A 20,876-nucleotide genomic window follows, 5' to 3' on the forward strand; every position below is an offset into this window, starting at 1 on the left:
GGCTTCCTTACTTCCGGAGGCCTCAGTTCCCTGCTTAGGGTATCAGTCACATATAGAAGACTGTTTAAACGTTGCAGAATATGGCAGGTCATCTCTGATCCATTTTCACAAGTGCACAGAAACAGTTTCATAGATCCTGCTGTCCCTCTGCGTGTGTGCGTTTGTGCATGCAACGAGCACCTGTGCTGAATTCTTCCTCGTATTTCCCCCTGGAAAGTTCCTTAAAATCTTTTGGCTATAAACGTTTGCTTGGTTATTGGAGAAGCATTCCAACTTGGCAGGAATTTTCCTGCGTTTGAGAACACTTGTGATTTATGAGACCTAAAAGGGTTGGTACGACCTTTAATCTTCTTGGAGTAATCTCTGTGAATACAGTGACATTTATTAACACATCATGTGAAAATAGTTAAACAGATTTTCACCTAATATGGAGAGCGTGTTTTGGAAGATCAAACTTAAAATGGAGCCTTCTGACATATCCAGGATTCGGTATTTTTAGAGGTCCTGGGGAGGCCCTCAAAGTGACAGTCAGAGTGAAGACAGACAGAGACAAATATCATATGATGGTGCTTATTTGTGGAATCTGAAAAACGCAGGTAGAAATGAATTTATTTACAAAGCAGAAGTAGAGTCAAAGTTGTAGAAAACAAACTTAGGGTTACCAGGAGGAAAGGGGAGGGGAGGGCTAAATTGGGAAATTGGGATTGACATATACATACCATGATATATAAAATATATAACTAATAAGAATCTGCTTCATAGCACAGGAAACTCTCCTCAATACTCTAGTGATTTTTGGGGAAAAGAACATGAAAAGAGTGGATATATGGATAACTAATTCACTTTGCTATACATCTGAAATTAACACGCCATTATAAATCAACTATACTCCAATTTTTTTTTTTTTAAGTGATAGTCGGTGACTTTCAGGACAGCTTAAACCTCAGAACAGAATTTAACTGCATTTGAAAAATGTGTTTGAAATAGTCTGACTGTAAATAAAGGGCATATGGGTTCACAAGGGCCTCCCAGGTGGCACAGTGGTAAAGAACCTGCCTGGCCAATGCAGGAGACATGGGTTAAATCCCTGGTCTGGGACGATCCCCTGGAGGAGGAAATGGCAACCCACTCCAGTAGTCTTGCCTGGGAAATCTTATGGACAGAGGAGCCTGGCGGGCTGCAGTCCATGAGGTTGCAAAGAGTTCAGTGTGACTGAGCATACACACAGGAGGCTCAAGACAGCAAGTTAAGTCAGAACAGCAGGACCTGTACAAGAGGCCCCAATCTCTGACAATCGGACACCCAGGTAATATACAGTGATGGGCTGTGCATGGAGAAAACCAAAGGGAGTTTCAAATATGAGCCCCAAATGAAAATACCATGACTGCAAATTCTGGTTTGCCAGCTTACCACTTCCAGTGTTCCCAGCTTCATGCAGCTTGCCCGAGGGTCAGCTGCAGGGAGCTTATTCAAGGGGTCTGCAGGGCCTTGCTGAAGGCAGGTTAACAATTTCCCCAAACAGTGCAGCAGTGAAGGGAAAGGCGGGAAAGCGAAGGTGGTGACTCAAGCAGCTGGAGTTCCAGAGTCGCGTCCACAGTCACGGGGAGGGGTGGACGGAGCTTTCCTATAAAAGAGATGGCACTTCCTCACCTTGCCGGAATGATACAGCCTGAAGTAAGATAGGAACTCCTGTGAACTTCAGACCTTGACCCCAATCGGGCAAAAGCTTAGGTCTTTATCGTCTTTCTCCTGTTTCTGTTTCCCATCATCTGATGGAATGCCCATTAATGTATTTTCTGGATCTCACAGAGATTCTATCAAGAATATTGAACATGTCTTTGAACATAACTTTGTAAACTTGAACCTAACTTTGGAAATTAGTTTCTAGTAAGGAAATTCATGTCAAGCTAGCAGTGTTGATTTCTTCCTTCAGATGCTTTTGTCCTTTTCCTTCCAAAGGGAAAACATTCATTGATTTTTCCCCCTCATCCTTTATCAATTTTTTGAGGGGGGTCCCGTGTGTCACATAGCATGTAGGATCTTAATTCCCAGAGCAGGGATTGAACTTGTGCCCTCTGCGGTCAAAGCACTGAGTCTTAACCACTGGATCACCATGGAAACCTTTCCACTTACCCTTTATTTTGACAAAGTAGGAAATGTAAAAGCTCATGTAAATACATATGTTAGAACTCATCAGGAGGTTGGCAGCTCTGCGTCAGCAGTACAGCCAAGTTCATTTTCTGTTGGTTTCTTTTCAGTTTTCTTTTGTTTTGGGCAAGGAACAATGGCACTTTGCTTCCCCTTGTACTATTTCCAAAGCCTCAGCAAGGATCTTGGGTGAGAAATTAGGCCTTCCAGGGGTATGAGGGCCTATCTTTCCAGAACGTTCCCTGGCCTAGTCATGGGGCCTCATGTGTGAAGGACCCTGCATATTGGCCATGCTGCCTCTACATGCAGAACATTTACCTTGCACCTCCTTATGTGGGCCATATTTCCCCGGGAGACTTTTTGCCTCATCTTGTGTTCTTTTGTTTACGCAGGTGTGAGCAGTACAAGTAGCTGTTGTGTAAGAGAACTAATTATTTTTCTAAGTAGGTACTATTTCCTGCCAGCCTATTTTTGCCTCAGCAGTCAATGGAAACAACTATGTGTGTCCACAATGCAAGGAATGCTTTAGCTCCGTTGATCAAACTTAAGAACTCACTGATTCCCCAAGAATATATTAGTGGAACTCCAGAGACCTCCAATCTCCAGTCTAAGCAGTCCTGCTTTGGGCCATTTGGTGAGCTAATTACAAAGGTGGTAATTATTCCGTGAAAATAATAACGTAAAGCTACAATTGATTCTACATCAAGCTTTGCACATGTTCAGTCTAACTACCCTGGTAATTCTGCATAGCAGGAATATTGTTATCACAGCTTTATAGTGGGGAGGGCTGGCCTCAGATATCAGGTCATTACCCTGGAATTCAAATACCTCAGTCCCTTCAAAGCCTCTTTCGTACACCTTACTCCCTGCCTGATAAGAGTGACTTCATACAACCTGTCATAAAAGAGCAGCGTCTGCTGTTTTTGTTCAGTTGGATCTTGCAGGTCAAGACTGGAAGTTCTAGAGTCAGGCCAACTTGGATTCTAAACCTTTCTAGCATGTGACTCTGAAGGAAATCACGTAATTGTCATATACCTCAGTTTCCTTATCTCTGAAGTGAAGATAGTATATCAGAGGACTATCGTGATAAATGAGTTATATTTGTAAAGGGGTTAGAATAGTCCTGAAGCAATACTAATTCATTGATAGTTACCTGTTTTTTTTATTCACACACACACACATACAGCTCTTAATAAATGTTTATTGACCTCTCTGAAAAGGGATCATATCATAAGAAACAATACAGTGTCAGTTCTATTCTTAGGAATAGAAAGAAAAAAAAATTCATGCAAGATTCCGAAAGAAAAATGTTAAAGAACAGAGCCCATTGCCTTAGTACCCCTCTTAGTGGCTACTGTCAGCAGCCTGGATTTCAAGGTGCCTAGAGATCTGGATGAATAAATTGGGGACGTTGGGAATATTGGTTGTCTCAGAGGGCCTTCCCAGCAGTCTGGGACTTCGGCAGGCTCTCTTGCCCTCCATCTCTGATGGCTCACAGCCATGCCCATTGCCTGCACAGTCTTGTTCTTCATTCACTAAGCCATGTCCAACTCTTTCAACCCCATGGACTGTAGCCTGCCAGACTCCTCTGTCCATGGGATTTCCCAGGCCAGAATACTGGAGTGGGTTGCCATTTCCTTCTCCAGGGGATCTTCCTGACCCAGGGATCGAATCTGTGTACAGATTCTTTACCACTGCGCTGCCTTGGAATCCCCCTTGCACAGTCTACAGAAGGCAAATTGGAAATCTGCTGGCCGAAGCCATGCAGCCATCCTCTGTGATCTGGGTTTGTTGTCGCTGGGAAGAGCACCCATTTATATACTCAAGGTTTTAAGGCCTCCTGCATCTAAGACGTCCCCTCTGGGAAGTTCCTTCCTTCCTTTGATGTCTCGCCTGGCGGGAGCTTTTCAGGTGGAGGGAGAAGGCGCTGAGTCAGAACTGAGTATGAGAGCCACTCTCCCATGAATGGGAGGAATCTTCCATTTGTGGGTGAAGGGTGCTTTGCTAAAGGCCGCATGGTAGAAGCACACCTCGTCTTGAGTAAACAGGCCACCTGCTCAGCACACTCTCTACGGTAATTTTTGCACATGCGTGGTTCCAAAGTTATTTTTGTTAAACGTCTGACAAATGTGCTTTGTGTGTGTGTGTGTAAATTTGTCAAGTTTTTTTGGAGCCATCAGAAATTTTGGATTCTTTACCAAAAGTCTAAACCCTTGCTTGGCCATGCCCCACCCTCCTCCACCCTACCCCTCTCCCTTAATCCACCCCCCTGGCCTGACCAGTTTCCCGGGGACAAAGCCTTTATAATGGGGATTTCTCTGCCCTTTTGTTAGAGTGCCTATATGGTAATTTCCTTTAGGTAATTCAGTATAGCTCCTGTAGTACTCTAATGCTGTAAAGATGGAGAATTAGCTGTGACATTCTCTAGTTAGACTCAGTGACTTGTGAGGTTTTTTTTTAATTTGCGTAAAAAATGTCAAAAAATTATTTCTGTTACTGAAATTGTTGGCACTTGCAATGTGTCATTGTTAGCAGATGGCCCTCTCTCCACGGTCCCAGAGGGATAGAGAAATAAAGGCACTCTGGATAAGAGCCAGGTGGCATGAACAAAGGTTTGGCGGCAAGGACAGCTGTGCATGAGAACTGGAGGGTGGGCGAGCAGTGAGAGAGGGCGTGCATGCCCAATCGCTCAGTCGTGTCCCACTCTTTGTCACCCCATGGACTGTAGCCTGCCAGGCTCTGTCCATGGAATTCTCCAGGTCAGAATACTAGAGTGGGTAGCTTTTCCCTTCTTCAGGGGATCTTCTCAACCCAGGGATCGAACCCAGGTCTCCCGCATTGCCGTTGGATTCTTTACCATCTGAGCTACCAGGGAAGCCCCCAAAATACTGGACTGGGTAGCCTACCCCTTCTCCAGGGGTCTTCCCGACCCAGAAATTGAACCCACGTCTCTTGCATGGCATGAGCCACATGGGAAGCCCTATGAAGGACACAGAGGCAAGGAAAGAGGAAAGGGAACTTTAAGCCAGGTGGACCTGGGCTTTGGAGGTCCTGCTAAGGAGTTTGGAATTTTTCTTCAGGTAGTGAGAAGTCATCACAGATATTTATACGTGTGACGTGATTTCAGAATATGGTTCTGTTCACAAAAGGAGTGAGTAGACGGGAGTGGGGAGAGAGACGGGGGCAGGAAAACCAATTAGGAAGGAATTGCAACTGTTCAAGAAAATGATGCTCTTCACCACAATAGTTCTGTTCCTAAAATAATGAACTAATCATCTTGCTTCGTTTTATTCTTCTTATTTCTGGGGCTAGAAAAATCACTTAGCCCTTCTGTGACTCAAAATCCCTCCCTATTAATAGAAGATGACAAAATCCTTATCCTACCTCACACCAGGAGGTACTGAGAGATGCTTGTAATTGTAGCCAGGAAAGAGGGGGAACCGTTCTTCTAAATGCCAGTGATGTCATTTCTCTTCAGGAGAGAAACTGCCTTTTGCCTCTAACTTTTTATTATGAAAATTTCAGACCTGCAGAAAAGTTGAAAGTGGAGTAAAAGCATCCTAGTTAAGTTTCTAGAGAAGTTCCACTACTCAAGAAGTGGCGTTTCTAATACATGCAACAAGTGTGATTACAAACACTGTTCCTTAAAGTGAAGTTTTGTTAATAAATAAATGAATATGGCTTCTGTCCCTCATATTTTTCATTAGAAACAAAATTGTAAGGGATTATTCCTATTGCTGCAATGGAGGTGGAGGGACGTCCTTTGTAGACAGAGCTAAACATGGTTATTTAAGTGGAGAATTGGGCATATTGCTATCAGGTGTTTTTGTGTTTGGGGCTCCTGGAGGCTGGCCTGGTTGCAAAGGACACCTGGCCATGCCTTTTCCACCTGCTCCCAGAGTCTCTCTGACAACGAGATGTCCATTTCACCGCCCTGAACCATAGCAGACTTCTCTCCTCTTTTTGGAAATATATCATTGGTATCTGTTGCAGAATGCAGTACAGATTGAAAATGCTTTACGTTTTGTCAAAATGACTGTCTTCTACCTTTCAGAGAATCCATGCCCAATATCTCTGCTGAGTTGGGGCAAGGTCTTCTGTGGGATAAAAGAATAAATCACATGGGGACACTCCCCTCAAGTAGGTTACAGCTGGGACCATGATCTAAGAGAGACTGTTGCAGAGGTAGCCTCAGTGTGGTCTTAGTATCAAGTTCAAGATCCAAAAGGATGGTGATGGTGGTGATGGGTGGAGTCCCGCCAACACAGGGCGGGAAGATTTAGACTTACAATGAGGAACTCCAAAAATCTTCATTTTATATATGAAAACTAAGTGATTATAGAATGATATAATAAGAAGACATGGCAGGAAGGCATAAGAAGAAGATAATATACAGTACTTTCTAAGGTACAGTTACATAAAGAAGAAGTGATTAGTTATCCAAAATGGAAATATTTGTTCTGGTACAGTAAATTATTCTGTTTAACTTGTTCTCTCTTAACATGCATTTCTTGGAAAACTTACTGGCAAAATTCATCACCAAGCAACTGGGAGATTACAAATTACAGAAGAATAACTTAACTTTTTAAAGCTTGCACAAATTAGGTCTTATTTTAAGGGCAATTTAAATATCACAATATGAGTTATCAAGATATGAAAAAACATGGAAGAAAATTAAATGCATGTTGCTAAATGAAAGAAGCACATCTGAAAAAGACCGTGCACTGCATGATTCCCACTATATGACACTCTTGAAAAGACAAAACTATTGAGGCAGGAAAAAAATCAGTGATTGCTAGAGGTTGTAGGGAGAGAGGGGTGAGTTGGTGGAGTACAGAGGATATTTAAAGCAGTGAAACTATTCTGTACAGTATTAAAATGGTGGATATGTATCAGTATATATTTCTTAAAAGTCATAGAATGTACCGAACCAAGAGTGAATCCTTATTTAATGTGTGGACTTTGGGTGATAATGACATCTCATTATAGGTTCATGGCTTATAACAAATGGACCACTCTGGTGGGGGATGTAGGTAATGGGGGAGGCTGTGCACATGAGCATATTGGAAATCTCTGTACCTCCTGCTCAGTTTTGCCCTAAATGGAAAACTGCCCTGAATAAAGTTTATTTTAAATAAATAAAGCTTATTTTAAAATAAATGAAAAATTAATGTGTATGTTGCTTCCAGTTGACTTGGAACAACAGAATATAGTTTTCTTATGAATTAGATGAAAGCCCCCTTTAAAATATCTACGTATACAGTTTTTCCTCCTCTTAAAAAAATAAATATTATTGACATATCTGGATAGATAATACTCAGACTTCCCTGGTGGCTCAGATGGTAAAGAATCGGCCTGCAGTGTGGGAGATCTCGGTTCAATCCCTGGGTTGGGAAGATCCCCTGGAGGAGAACATGGCAACCCACTCCAGTATTCTTGCCTGGAGAATCTCCATGGACAGAGGAGCCTGGCGGGCTGCAGTCCATGGGATCTCAAAGAGTCAGACGTGACTGGGTGACTAAGTCACAGCACAGTTAATACTCATATGCATGGAACAAAATTCAAAAGGAAAGAAATGGTAAAGACTAAAAGTAAGCCTCTCCTAGACACCTAGATCCTTTCCCTAGAGATAACTATTGTTAACTACTCTGGTGCATGCTCCTAAAGAGAGAGACTATACATATACAAACATACACATTTACTATTGCTGATATTATCATTACACAGCAGTGCAGACTAAACATAAAGGAGTGCAATTTGATTTTTCACTGAACACATTTTGGAAATGGGCTCACATCAGAAAACATAGAGCTTCCTCATTCTTTTTAATGGCTGCATAGTATGCCATGGGCTTCCCAGGTGCTGCTAGTGGTAAAGAACCTGCCTGCCAATGGAGGTAGACATAAAAGATGTGGGTTCGACCCCTGGGTTGGGAAGATACCCTGGAGGAGGGCACGGCAACCCACTCCAGTATTCTTGCCTGGAGAAGCCCATGGTCAGAGAAGCCTGGCGAGCTACAGTCCATGGAGTCACAAAGAGTCGGACATGACTGAAGTGACTTAGCACACACAAATAGTCTTCCGTTGCGTGAGCACAGCACGGTTTATTTATGAAATCTTCCTGTCAGGGGGCATGGTGGTTCCTCACAATCTTTTTTACTAGTGCAAGCAATGACTGCAGTGAATATGCTTTTATACACTTATCCGCTTTGTGTATGCGTATGTTTGTGATATACATTGTTAAATGTGGAACTGCTTGGTTAGAGTATGCAAATGTATAATTTTGCTTCTTATCACCCAAATGCCCCTTTCTGAGACTGTATAGTTTGCATTCCTACCACTAATGTATTTTTTCGTACTTTGGCTGATACACTGTGCTGTCAAACCTATTGCCAATCTGATAGATGAATCTTGATATCTCACGGCGACTTTAACTTCCATTTCTCTTACTAAGAGTCAGATCAAGCATCTTGGCACATGTTTAAAGGCTGTTTGAATTTCCTTGTCTATGAACTATCTACTCATATTCTGTCCCTCCCCCCCCTTTTTTTTTGATTGGTTAATAAAATAAAACTCCTATTTTATTTTTATACCTTATTTTTCAGCCATAATATTAAGTTGATAGTAGCCACTGAACTTAAAATACCATAAGTCAATCATTAGCTTCAAATTAAAAAAAAAAAATGTAGAGGCCTTTAACAATCCCTGAACACACTTTTATATATAACTCCGATACCTGACTTTTTCTTTCTCATTCTAAATGCCATCTTATAACGAAAGCTTTTCTCATTCCTCAGGTTTGCTCAGGATCCAAGAGTCCCGGTTTTTGTTTTGTTTTAATCCCAGAAGAGTGTTTGTCTTAAATTCAGCCTCAGATATTATCAATGCAAACCTTCTGAAGAATTTTAACTCATTAAAATAACAGCCTTAATATTCTCTTCCAACATTCACAGTCTCTGCCTTTCAGAAGCACTAAAAATCTAAGTGCCTTTATCCTCACCCCCTATGTCTCCATAAGAAGATGCTATCTGGTTCATTAAATATGGAAGTGAAATAGTTTTCACTTTTTCATTCTGGGTATGGTTTAAAGTGTCTTGTTTACAAGCTTCAAATATCACATTGCTCTTGGTGTCTGATGTTCTCAAACCGTTGATTAAAAGATACATATTTTACCCAAAACAGAATGTCCTGAATCAAAAGGATTTTGATTTTTCCTTTGAAACAGATTTATCATACGTACATATCAGGAATTTGCTGACAGTGAAATGGAAGTTAAGGATACAAGGAAGATAGAGCGTAGCATCAAAGGTAATACGATAGAGATCTGGAGGTAGGTTTGTAAATGCCAGGCTATATGTAAGAGAAACTGTTTCTAGGTTGTTATTTCTGTACCACAGTGAAAGCTTTCTAACCCAGAAAGGGGTTGGCAGATGTTCCCTCCAACCAGGCTGGATAGAAGCAATCAGTTTGAGAAAAGAACTGCTAGTATCCAAGCATCCTGTGGTGAGATGAAACCCACTTACAGGAAAGTTAGATTTCGAGAACATATTCTCCACCCAGAGACACTTGACCAGAGCGGCTCTAGTTAACCTTGATGTAAACTTTAGATCTCAGTTCATTCTTATTAAAAAGAAAATAGACGAAAATAGACTGTAGGTAGGAGGCCAGGCTGAAGATATGATGTGTGATTTTTTTTTTTTTTTTTTGATCATTGTATTAGCCAAATTCCCTAGAGAATAAAACCTATGGCAAAGATTGCTATGATGGCCTCTGCAATCCCAGGGCTGCAAAAATGAGACCAAGAGATGAGACAGGGGAGAAAGGAATGCAGTTACTAGGCAGGCGTGTTGGGGACTGGCCATAAAGTCATGAAGAATTACGAGCCAGTTGCTCATCCTGCAAGTCACCTTGAAACAATCCATCAGATAGAGGTGGGGGTGGAGAAAGGAAGAAGGATTTATCTTCTCAGCCTCTATTCCTTGATTCAAAGTTTTAGTCCCCTGCGCATCTGGGTTGTTATTCAGCCATTTCAGGGAGCCGTTAGGGAAGCCAGATTCCGCATCTTAGCAAGCTGCCTCGGAGAGGCGGGAGGGCAGCAGCCTTCCCTGGGCATGAGTTTTGTCAGGTCAGACCTGGGCCAGGAACCAGGAACCACTGACGAGGTTCCTGTTATGGCAGGTAAGCTGTGATCCCACCAGATCCCCACCCCAACCCCCCCACCCCCTCCAGCCCCAGGAGGCTGTCTATTCAGAACCAGCCTGGGGCTGGGGGTCAGGTGAAGCTGGGTGGGGCATCCCAAGAACCATACAAATTAGTCTGGTACGGTCATGTTTATAAATTATGAAGAGTTATTTTCAAGCTTTTGAGGATCCAAGAATTAGTGCTTTTGTGAAGGGTAATATGAAGGACTTTCAGATAAACAAGTCATCACATCATAATGAAGGTGAAAATTCTATTATTTACAAGATTTATGATGACAGATTTTTTTTATGATCATTCAGATTGATTTCTGGACTGAGTTTACTCATTCTTGATCAGATGACTTTTATGATTAAAGTTGATTCTGAAGGAGTGTTCATTAATTTTTAAAAATGCATCTTGCCACAGTTCTTTGTTTCCAAGTGGTATATAATAATTTGTGTTAAGAAACATGGGCTTCCCTGGTGGCTCAGTGGTAAAGAACCCACCTCTCAATGCAGGAGACTTGCGTTCAATCCCTAGGTCGGGAAGATCCCCTGGAGAAGGGAATGGCAACCCACTCCAGTATTCTTGCCTGGGAAAGCCCATGGATAGAGACTGGTGGGCTACAGACTGTGGGGTCACAAAAAGACAGACATGGCTTAACGAATGGCTTAAGTAGGCGTGCTCACACATTAAGAAGCATATCTCAACTTCTAGCCATGTATTTTACCAAAGATCCTATTGCACTAAAAACTAACAAGCTGTTACCTCTCTGCACATTCATTCACGTGCTCACACCAGAGTCCTGTCCTGAGCAATAGAGGTGGGAGGGCAGATGGTGATGATGGAAGTGGGGGGAAAAAAATCAGTGGAAGAGTTTATTGATGGAATGAGTTTTGTAATCTAAAAATAAAATAGCCATAATTACTTATCCTAGTGTGACATCCAGATAACATTTGGAAATTTACATAGACGTAACAGGAGGGTCTACATGAAACCTTCTGGGAAAAAAAATCAAGCTTTTCCAAAAGCGCATGTTCTCTTAGATTCTCTGGATTCTGGAAACTGATTTCAGTTATCCAGGTGAACAGACCATAGTTGGTATCATCTCCATACATACAGCAAACAGCTAACTTTGGGGAGCAATACGTGGACACTTGTCCCCAAGGCTGTAGTGTCTTTATGTCCTTTCTGCAACGCCCCCCCACCAAAAGCCCCACCAAGAACAATTTGTGTTTTCCTGCTTAATGCAGATTTCTATCTGTAGGTAATCTGTCTCCTCTGGCTTCCCTGTAGGCATCTGCCAACCCCTTCCCAGGTTACAGAGCTTGCACTGCGGCACGGAAAGAATATTCACGTCCTGACTTCATATTCTACCGGAGAAAGAAGGCCGCACGAGAAATTCTCCTGCTGCTAACTGAAAGGAACTTTTCACCTTATTAGAATGTTTAATGTCAAAACTTCAAAGAGAGAACCAACAGTCCCATCTGAGCCCAGCCTGAGTCAGTTTCCCTCTATCCCTGAAATTTCAGTGTCTGAGAGGAATCCGAGCAGATGTGGCATTACATGTTAGTATCTGAAAGCGGGCGCAGCCCCCACCCCAAAATGAGTGTACCCTGACTCCCAGAGGACTCGTGTCCAGAGGGTGGTGGAGGGAACAACAGAGACAGCCACGTGCCCACACACTCAGCCATCTGCTGTTCCAACCACCCTTCTCCCCGCTCCGTTTCCTGCAAATGATTCATCTATTCTTTTTCTCCTTCTTCAAAGATAACTGTGTAGGCATTCAAGGAGGGGAAAGTCATTCAGAAAAGTGGAATCTGGAGTTTTTAGGATGAGGTAGAGCAGATTAAACAGTCTGGAATTTCATACAGCAAACAGTGTGGGCGTGGGCTCCGGGCTCCTCTCTCCTATTGGTACCCTATTTCGTAAGAGCCGCTTGTCATCCATCATGAGCAGGTCAACGAAAATGGCTGCGTGTAAAATATGAGTGACTGAGCTGCTAAAGAGCAGATGAGGAGAGGGCGGAGGAAGTCAGTGGAGGAAGGAGTCTGGATTTCCCAACTGGAGACACCATCCTACCTGGCTTCTGTCCCTGACTTTACATGAATGAATGACATCTTTGTGACTTTCTTTAGTAAGCAGACCAAAAGGCTGCCATCAAAGTCATGCTTTAAAGGAGACCTTGACCCACAGCCAGAGAAGGTGACTGTGGCCATATCCCCACCACCAAAGTATTTTAGTGACAGCATGCTACGTGTTGATAAACATGTTCAAAAAGAAGGACTCCATAGACAGTTACTGAATTGCATCTCTTGGAGGCAGACGGCCCTCGGTTCCAATCCTGGCTCTTTGTCTAGCTTCAGGGACATTAGGCAAGATTGCTAAACCTCTGGGATTCTCAGGTGCCTCATAAGTGTGTTGGGGGATAAGGATACCTCCCTCCAGGGGTTGGAGTGAGGACTGAAGTGGATGATGTAGGTAAAGTACTTCCTGGGGTCCTCAAAAGGAAGTAGATACACTGATATCAGATGATTACAGAAATGCCTTATTATTTCATTTCATCTTCAGCCACACCTATACCTTGATACTAGCAAGGTCAAGAACTCAAAGGAACCAACTCTGTAGACTACTTCAGTACATGCATGCCTGCATGCTAAGTCACTTCACGGTATCCAACTCTTTGCAACCCTATGGACTGTGGCCCTCCAGGCTCCTCTGTCCACGAGCTTCTCCAGGAAAGAATACTGGAGTGGGTTGCATGCCCTCCTCCAAGGGATCTTCCCAACCCAGGGATTGGACCCGGGTCTCCTGCACTGCCCGTGGATTCTTTCCAATCTGAGCCACCAGGGAAGCTCTTTTTCGTTACAACTCTAGCCTATCCTCATCAGGAGAGAAAGGGGCAGTCGTCATGGGGGAACCAGCAGTCAAACTGAAGGGGACATACTCTTCTTGTTAATGCAAGACGGGGAGGGGAGGAGGAGAGAGGCAGAGAGACAAGGAGGGCCTGATGTCATCTTTTCCCACCTCCAGCAGTCACAACATCGCCGTGGCAAGTGAAAGGCCTGAGAAGTGAGTGATTCTGTTGCTGGGTAGAATGAACAGATCTCAGATCAGACTGACTTCTTAAAGACTCTAGCATGATGCCTCCATTTTTCCATCTGTAAAATGGGTGTCATAATAGCACTTCCATCTTGAGTTGTTGTGAAAATGAAATAAGATAATCTATGTAATGAACTAAACACAGGCGCCCAGGACAGTCAGGATACATAACTGTTATCTACTGCTATTATTCTGTATCCTTTGTCAATATATGGAATGTTAACAATTCATTCGTTAACTTGTTTATTGATCAGCTTCCATTTGGTAAATACTTGCTCACCCCATTAAGTGAACTGAATCATTCAGTTACACCATCCATTTATTTATCATCAAATATGTATTCAGATCTTAGGCTGCGCTGGTGCTGTGCTGGGCTCAGGAGATGCCAAAGCTCATTTGGCAAGAAGCTTGAAGGCTACTCAGGGAGAGATGTGTAAAGAGAAACAGGATAAGACAAGGTGTAGAAAGTGTCAGGAGTGAAGAAGGGATTCACAGAGGAGACGCTTTTTGAACTGGATCCTGAGGAGTTAGGACTTGGGAATTTCAAGTAATTAAAACATCTTGTGAAAAGGGATGAAGTTGTAAAAAAAAAAAGTGGGCTGAGAGCCACGAAAACTTTGGTGTGGGCGGTACTTGGCCAGCTGCCTGCTGTCTTTCCCTGAATTCAGGCTCAATCCTGGGCTGAGGCCATGGAGACTCATGTGCAGATCAGCCCTACCCCAGAAGTTGAACCCATATCTACTCTTAGTCAGAGGAAGTGTAAGCTCATCTAATCAGTATCTGGTCAGCTGGGCTCCAGGTTCTGTTCTGAACTCCTGTTTCATCTCCAGCTGTGGCAGCTTGATCCACGATGGCTATTGCCTGCCAGATTCCTCCTCTTCATCCTCTCAGGTAGAGTACAGACTGATAACCTCTTGTTGAAAATCTCTGATGACCACCATATAGCCGGCCCATCACTGCCTAAACAGGAACTCCCATCTACAATCTGTTTCAACTGCCTGACAGAGCTGCCCCTAGAGTCCTCATATAAACAAACTGGGTTTGGTTCCCCACTGATGGAATTTCTAAACGTCATTCCATCTCTTGCTGATGCTCTACCGTGGTGTTGGTAGCACCAAACATATGCTGTGGGGGACACAGCATATGCAGTATGCTTCAGCAAGTTCCCCATAAGCATTTGGACTTAGAGAAGACTCTTGAGGGTCCCTTGGAGAGCAAGGAGATCAAACCAGTCAATCCTAAAGGAAATCAACCCTGAATATTCACTGGAAGGACTGATGCTGAAGCTGAAGCTCCAATACTTTGGCCACCTGATGCGAAGAGCCAACTCACTGGAAAAGACCATGATGCTGGGAAAGACTGAAGGCCAAAGGAGAAGGGGGCAACAGAGGATGAGATGGTTAGATAGCAACACTGACTCGATGGACATGAATCTGAGCAAACTCCAGGAGATAGTGAAGGACAGCGGAGCCCGGCATGCTGCAGTTCATGGGATCACAAAGAGATGGATACCACTTAGTGGCTGAACAATAACAAGTTATCTGTTAAAAGCCCCCGGAGATGGGACTTCCCTGGTGGTCCAGTGGTTAAGAATCTGCCTTGTGATGCAGGGGACACAGGTTTGATCCCTGGTCGGGAAAGTAAGATCCCACATGCTGCAGAGCAACTAGAAAGTCCGTTAGCCACAATGAAGGATCATGCCTGACACAGTGAAAATCCCACAAACCACAGCTGAGACCCCACACAGCCAAATAAATAAATATTAAAAAAGAAAAAAAAAAAGCTCTGGGAGTATATGAACCTTGGTGTTGTGGGCCCAGGCCTGTGTGTTCTGATTGGCATTTGATGGCAGGTGCCTTAACATTGCTCAGAAGATAGGACACCAGTCATATGCTACCAGCCACAACTTTTAAAAAACAAACTTGGGAATAAAGTCGCAAGAGGAAATGCAGACCATTTGGAAACTTGAGAACCCACACGTTCTTTATGTGATTTTGTCTTTCAGGACGGATTTCAGAGTTTCAACCTGTTTTAATTCTAGCCCATCTGGCTGCTTCATTAGTGAAAACAGCAGCATCTTCTAATGCTCTCATGTGAGGCAGTACTTTGAAAAAATAACAGAAAGAACTTTTGGATTTGATGTACCATATTTTGTCTTTCCCCCATCAGGGGGAAAAAAAAAAAACTGGAGCACATTTTAGAGAGTGTATGTGCGTAGAAATATTCAGTGAGTCACTCCTTGTGTTGTAGGTCTACTCTGGTGCGTGGGGTTTCCAGAACAATTACATAAGTATTAGCATAGCCAGGAACTTTTGACATTTGTGGCAGCTTAATGGAGCTCTTTTCTTCATTGAAAATATCCTAATTGTTGTTTCCTGAAATTTAAAATGCATAAAACTAGTGAAGCAGTATAAATTGATTTTGAGGCATTTCTATCAAGTGTGCTTTGCTGGCAAAGAAACTGAGGAAAATGTATTTAAAGTGAAATACAGGTGATCAAGTTGTAACACATACAATAATCTAATCACCCAGCAAAAAACTGCCTGGGAGCATCAACTGTAAGTGAGATATGTTTGTTTCTTTGTCTTCTATCATCCTTCAAGATTTCCTTCACAGTCTGAGAGTCTGCAGCACATTAGTTACTTGGACAGCCTTAAATAGGGGAGTTATTTAATAGCATGGATCTGAAAATTCTGAGGTTCCTGAAGTCACTGAACTTACCAATATCTTGCTTTTATTTTTTTCAGAAGATCACCCAGGAAATAATGTGATATTCTGAATGCCACTAATGTTCCTTAAAATGTTATTTTTTAAAAAGATCCTCAAGTTCCAAGATATCTTCCAAAAAAAGAGAAACTAGAGAAAGACCCAAGTAAAGCCATTGTCAATTCTTCTCCATCTCAATGGTGAGCGCCCCACATCCGGGGTTGAAGGGCTTTCCAGGGAGGGTGGAGTCCTTGGTTCTTGTGGATGTTTGTTCAGTGTCTTGCACAACTTCCCTAACTGGCTTATTTTCCTGCAGATAAGAGGTGGTAGTTGTGGGTGTTCCTGTATTTATTGGTTCAAAAGATTGGTGCAAAGGACAGTCGGGCAGAGTGGGCGCTGACTCACAAAGGCTGCTGTTTGCTTGTGACCCATGTGTTCCTTTTGAGGGTAAAGAGCATAGTCCACCTAGTCCACCTCTGCCCAGCGCCGGGGGGTTCTTTCCGCATGACCACACCACTCCTTGAACACCTTTCCTCTGTAGCAGAGTTGACAGCACAGGACACCTCAGGAATCCGATAGGGAAGGAGGGCTGAGGTTGTGTGAACTGCGTGGGCTGTGGTCGTGTAGGTGAGGATGTAAATGGAATCACAAATGTAGCAGATATCCACACGACGTCCAGTCGTCATCAGAATGTGCTTGTTGAGGTTGGACAATGACATGCTGTCCAGAACTATTTCCAAGAATCTACTGTACACGTACCCTGGGGGCTTAGGAGGCAAGGTGAAAGGAGGAATTTGATGTCCCTGCCAAGTGGATAATGGAGATGATTTTTCGGGAGGAAGTGATATGTTCATCCCAGGACTAGGAGGGTGGGGGCGCGGGGGAAGAGGCAGCCTTCACAGGTAAGAAAATACTGCCAGAACCAAGGCCAGGTCAGAGCATACCCTCTAGACCAACAGAAAGGAGTTGACGTGACCTGCCCTACATGGTTTCATGGAAAAACAATTCTTTCGACTCTTCATATTTCTGCATCTGGTGGTCATCACTTCCAGCTAGCTCTATCTCTCTCGATTCTAGAATTCATCTTTCCTTCTTTCACTCTCTACTCAGTGAGTTAGTCGCTGACTGTCTCACCTGGATTGATACAATAGTCTCCTAACTGATCCTCCTGCTCTCAATCTTGTCCCAGACAACCCATATCACACCCAGGGGATTTTGTCTTTTCACTGTTTAACAATGCGACCTGGACTTTCCTGGTGGCACAGTGGATAAGAATCTGCCTGCCAATACAGGGGATATGGGTTCAATCCCTGGTCTGGGAAGATCCCACATGCTGGGGAGCAACCAAGCCCGTGGGTCACAACCTCTGAGCTTGTGCTCTAGAGCCTGTGAGCCAAAACTACTGAAGGCCACGTGCATAGAGCCTGTGCTCCAAAACGAAAGAGAAGCCCCCACAATGAGAAGTCCACGCACCACAATGATGCATAGTCCCTGCTAGCTGCAACTAGGGAAAGCCCAAGCAAAGCAAAAAAGACCCAGTGTAGCCAAACATAAATAAATAAAATCATATATTTTAAAAAAAGCAATGGGAGGATTTCTATCAGCCCTCTGGAGGGTCCAGAAGATGCTTAAATTGATAGAAACTGGCAGGGAGAGGATGAGGTGGGTCTAGGAACACTCAAGTATTGTCAGTGCCCTGATCCAGAATGAATGATTTTCTGTCATTTCTGGGGATTTTTTTTTCTTTCTATCCTCCTTTAAGATTTTGATTCCAAGGAATAAACAGTGTTCCAGCTTGGGTAAGGAAGCCACTTGTTGGTGAGTAGAGGGTTGAGGGGTCTTCCCAGGTGGCACTAGTGGTAAAGAATTTGACTGGCAATGCAGGAGACGAAAGAGACCTGGGTTTGATCCTTGGGTCGGGAGAATCCCCTAGAGGAGGACATGGCAACCCACTCCAGTGTTCGTGGCTGAGAAATCCCATGGACAGAGGAGCCTGGTGGGCTACAGTCCATAGGGTCACACAGAGTCAGACGTGACTAAAGTGACTTAGAACGCGTGTACACAGAGGGTTGAGGACCCCTAGATTTAACAGTCTCATCAGATTTTCCAGTGGAGAAGATGTAATCCTTCTGGAGAAAGTCAAATTGGAGAGAATAATGAACAGGCAAAAATCAGTGTGTGCCCATAATATGTTGATTATAGAAAGGGCATCTAAGGACAGAGAAAATATGTATTATCCCACTCCACTCTGACAGCTTGTTAACTTATCTCTCTTCCTCAATAGACACTGAATTCCTTGAAGCAAGAGCCATGTCTTATTCATCTTTGTATGCCTGCCCTCTCATAGACATTCACAAACACATAGCATAAATACTCATTGTATGAAAGAATGAATCAATGTCCACTAAAATGAAAGCTTTGTTTCATCTAGTTTATAAGTTTTCACCATGACTTTATGGTCCTCCAACCTTTAGCCATCTTTCTCCCTGACCTAAACTCTTCAACGTGAGCTCAGGAGTACTCAATCCACTCACTCACCCTCTGGGCACTCCCAACGGGAAAGGGAGAGAACCAAGAGACTATATGTCAGATACAACATATCTGACATATTTCTGCCTCCATTTAGCCAACTCTTCTAGCGTCATTTTGGTCTTAGGAACTTGTAATATGCATTTTTTCCTGGAATCTGTAGTAGTTCTAGATGAGCTGATAGCCAACTATCTTATTTGACGTAATACGATGGGAGGAATGTGCTTTGAAATCAGACAGATAGAGGTTCCAATGTGAACTTACAATTACTAGCTTTGTGACCCTGAATACTTTTTTTTAAAAACCTCTCTGGATCTTGGATTACACATATGTGCATGTTTGTCACGTGACAGGTATCCGGTAAACATCAGCTTCATTCTGGGTTGGGGACTTGTCGCCATAGAGAGGTGAGGGCAATTTGCAGTGCTGGGGGAGGTAATTGGAACTGAAAGGGAAAAGAGAAGTAGAATGAACATACTGATTTGCTCTAACATGGATCAAACTCAAGGGTTAACTTTTTGCTGAACTGTATAAAACATACCAGAGTTTTAAAAGAAGTAACAAATAGGTTTACGAGAGCTACAAGTCTCTGTATTTTCTGAAGCAGCCACAGAATTAGATAGGTATTCTTCAAACTAAGGCCTGCACGGGCGTAACTCTGGAAGACATTTTCTTTTCTAGGAGGTGTTGTTTTGCTCCACTCCGGATGCACTGTTATAATTAACTGCATGATATAATAAAAAATTATAGAGAGGTCAGTTCTAGAAAAAGAAACTTTAAAACATCTTGGATATTACTCTATCTTTGTTTTCTCTTCACATGTTAAAAAAAAGAAATCACAGATAGCAGATTTGATGGTATTGCCGCAGAAGTATAATTCGAGTTTCTCTCAAATTAAATTAAAAATGTGTTGACCTGAGGAAAACAGAAATCAACAGCTCAGAAGAAGAGCATGATACCCACACCTCCACTCTCCCATATCATTCCTTTAACTCATTTTTCTCCTTCTCCAAATTCTAGGCTGCTCACACATCTGACTGTTCCTGCGGGGACGGGTGTGTGCTGGCCTGGTGTGCTAACACACAGTTTGGAGGAGAAGGAAGATATGACGTAGAACTGGAGGCTGGCGAGTTAAAAATACACACCCCATTCTGCCCCTGCAGTAGGGCAGACACGTGCCACCATAGCCTGAAGAGAGAGCGCCTTGGTTTTTCTCTGGAGAGAAAAATCCCTGTAGGAGAAACGCTTCCCCAGTAAGACACGTTTTTCCATCACGGTGCCTTCCCCTATCCTGACCAAACAGAGAGCACGAACATAGCTGAAACTAGGTGTCCCAGATGCTCCTGACCTGGAATGTTAGTGTGGAGACATGTGACGTGAAAACTGAGAATGGTTCTAAGTCCCTTACTCTGGTAGCAATGGCCAAAGGGAATTGTATTATTCCTGCCACTTGAATTCCTACAACTTCTCTCGGACTTTGATATAGTGGATTCTTGGCTTCTCCTTCTGTTCCGTGAGCTCTTTTGTATCCTTCCAATACATTCATCTGTTTGCTTAAGATACCCGAACTCTGCTTCTGTTATTTTCATCACAGAATTCGGACTAAAATCGATTCTTAGATGCTGCAAGTTTCAATGTGCAATGCTGAAAGGTCAGTATGTGGGAGGTGGGGAGAGTTGCTCCGAAACAAACATTTACTCAGGCACCAAACTCAATTTTTCTCAAGCCGTTCAAATTGCAATTGTTGGCTTTACAGCATCGCTTGCAAGCCTAGGAAGGAAAAGGAGCCCTTGAACCAATTTTCCCAGGGGTTCATTTGGCTGAAATCACCAGATTCTCTAGCTCTGCCAATGCAATTCTAATAAGCCCCACAGATTCTAGAAAAAGGTAAGTGATGCTGGTCTAGGTGGCTAAGTTTAAATCAGTTTTGTAAGAAGCAGCCTGGAAGTTGCACCATAATTATGTAACAGATTATGATGGAAAAGCAGCCACTGCAGAGAGGTCAATAGGCATTTTAAAAAATCACTGCGTGGGAAACTTTTCAAACCACAACCCTCCATTAGGAGCCTACGTTTCCCAGAAGATCCTCATTCCTTCATTTAGGCAGCAATTTTAAAGTCAGCCGGAACCACTGTTTCTGCATGACAGCCACTGAGAAAGAGACAGACTGTATTTTACTTTCCTGTAAGCAGCATCTCCTGGTTATGGCAT

General features: G+C 43.2%; 1 long non-coding RNA gene across 3 annotated transcripts; it reads left to right on the forward strand.

Moving 5' to 3' along the window:
* The first annotated feature begins 2,601 nt into the window (after nt 1-2,601).
* On the forward strand, nt 2,602-19,401 carry LOC122680030. 3 transcript variants are annotated; one of them, XR_006336584.1, is made up of 5 exons: nt 2,602-2,782; nt 9,373-9,455; nt 11,625-11,896; nt 16,178-16,336; nt 19,347-19,401. It is a non-coding gene; the product is annotated as an uncharacterized LOC122680030 (long non-coding RNA). The 3 variants fall into 3 exon arrangements; XR_006336587.1 differs by lacking the exon at nt 9,373-9,455 and having other exon boundaries at nt 2,603-2,782; XR_006336585.1 differs by lacking the exon at nt 11,625-11,896 and having other exon boundaries at nt 2,607-2,782.
* Nucleotides 19,402-20,876: the final 1,475 nt, after the last annotated feature.

Source organism: Cervus elaphus, chromosome 3, assembly GCF_910594005.1.
Source record: "Cervus elaphus chromosome 3, mCerEla1.1, whole genome shotgun sequence".
NCBI lineage: Eukaryota > Metazoa > Chordata > Mammalia > Artiodactyla > Cervidae > Cervus > Cervus elaphus.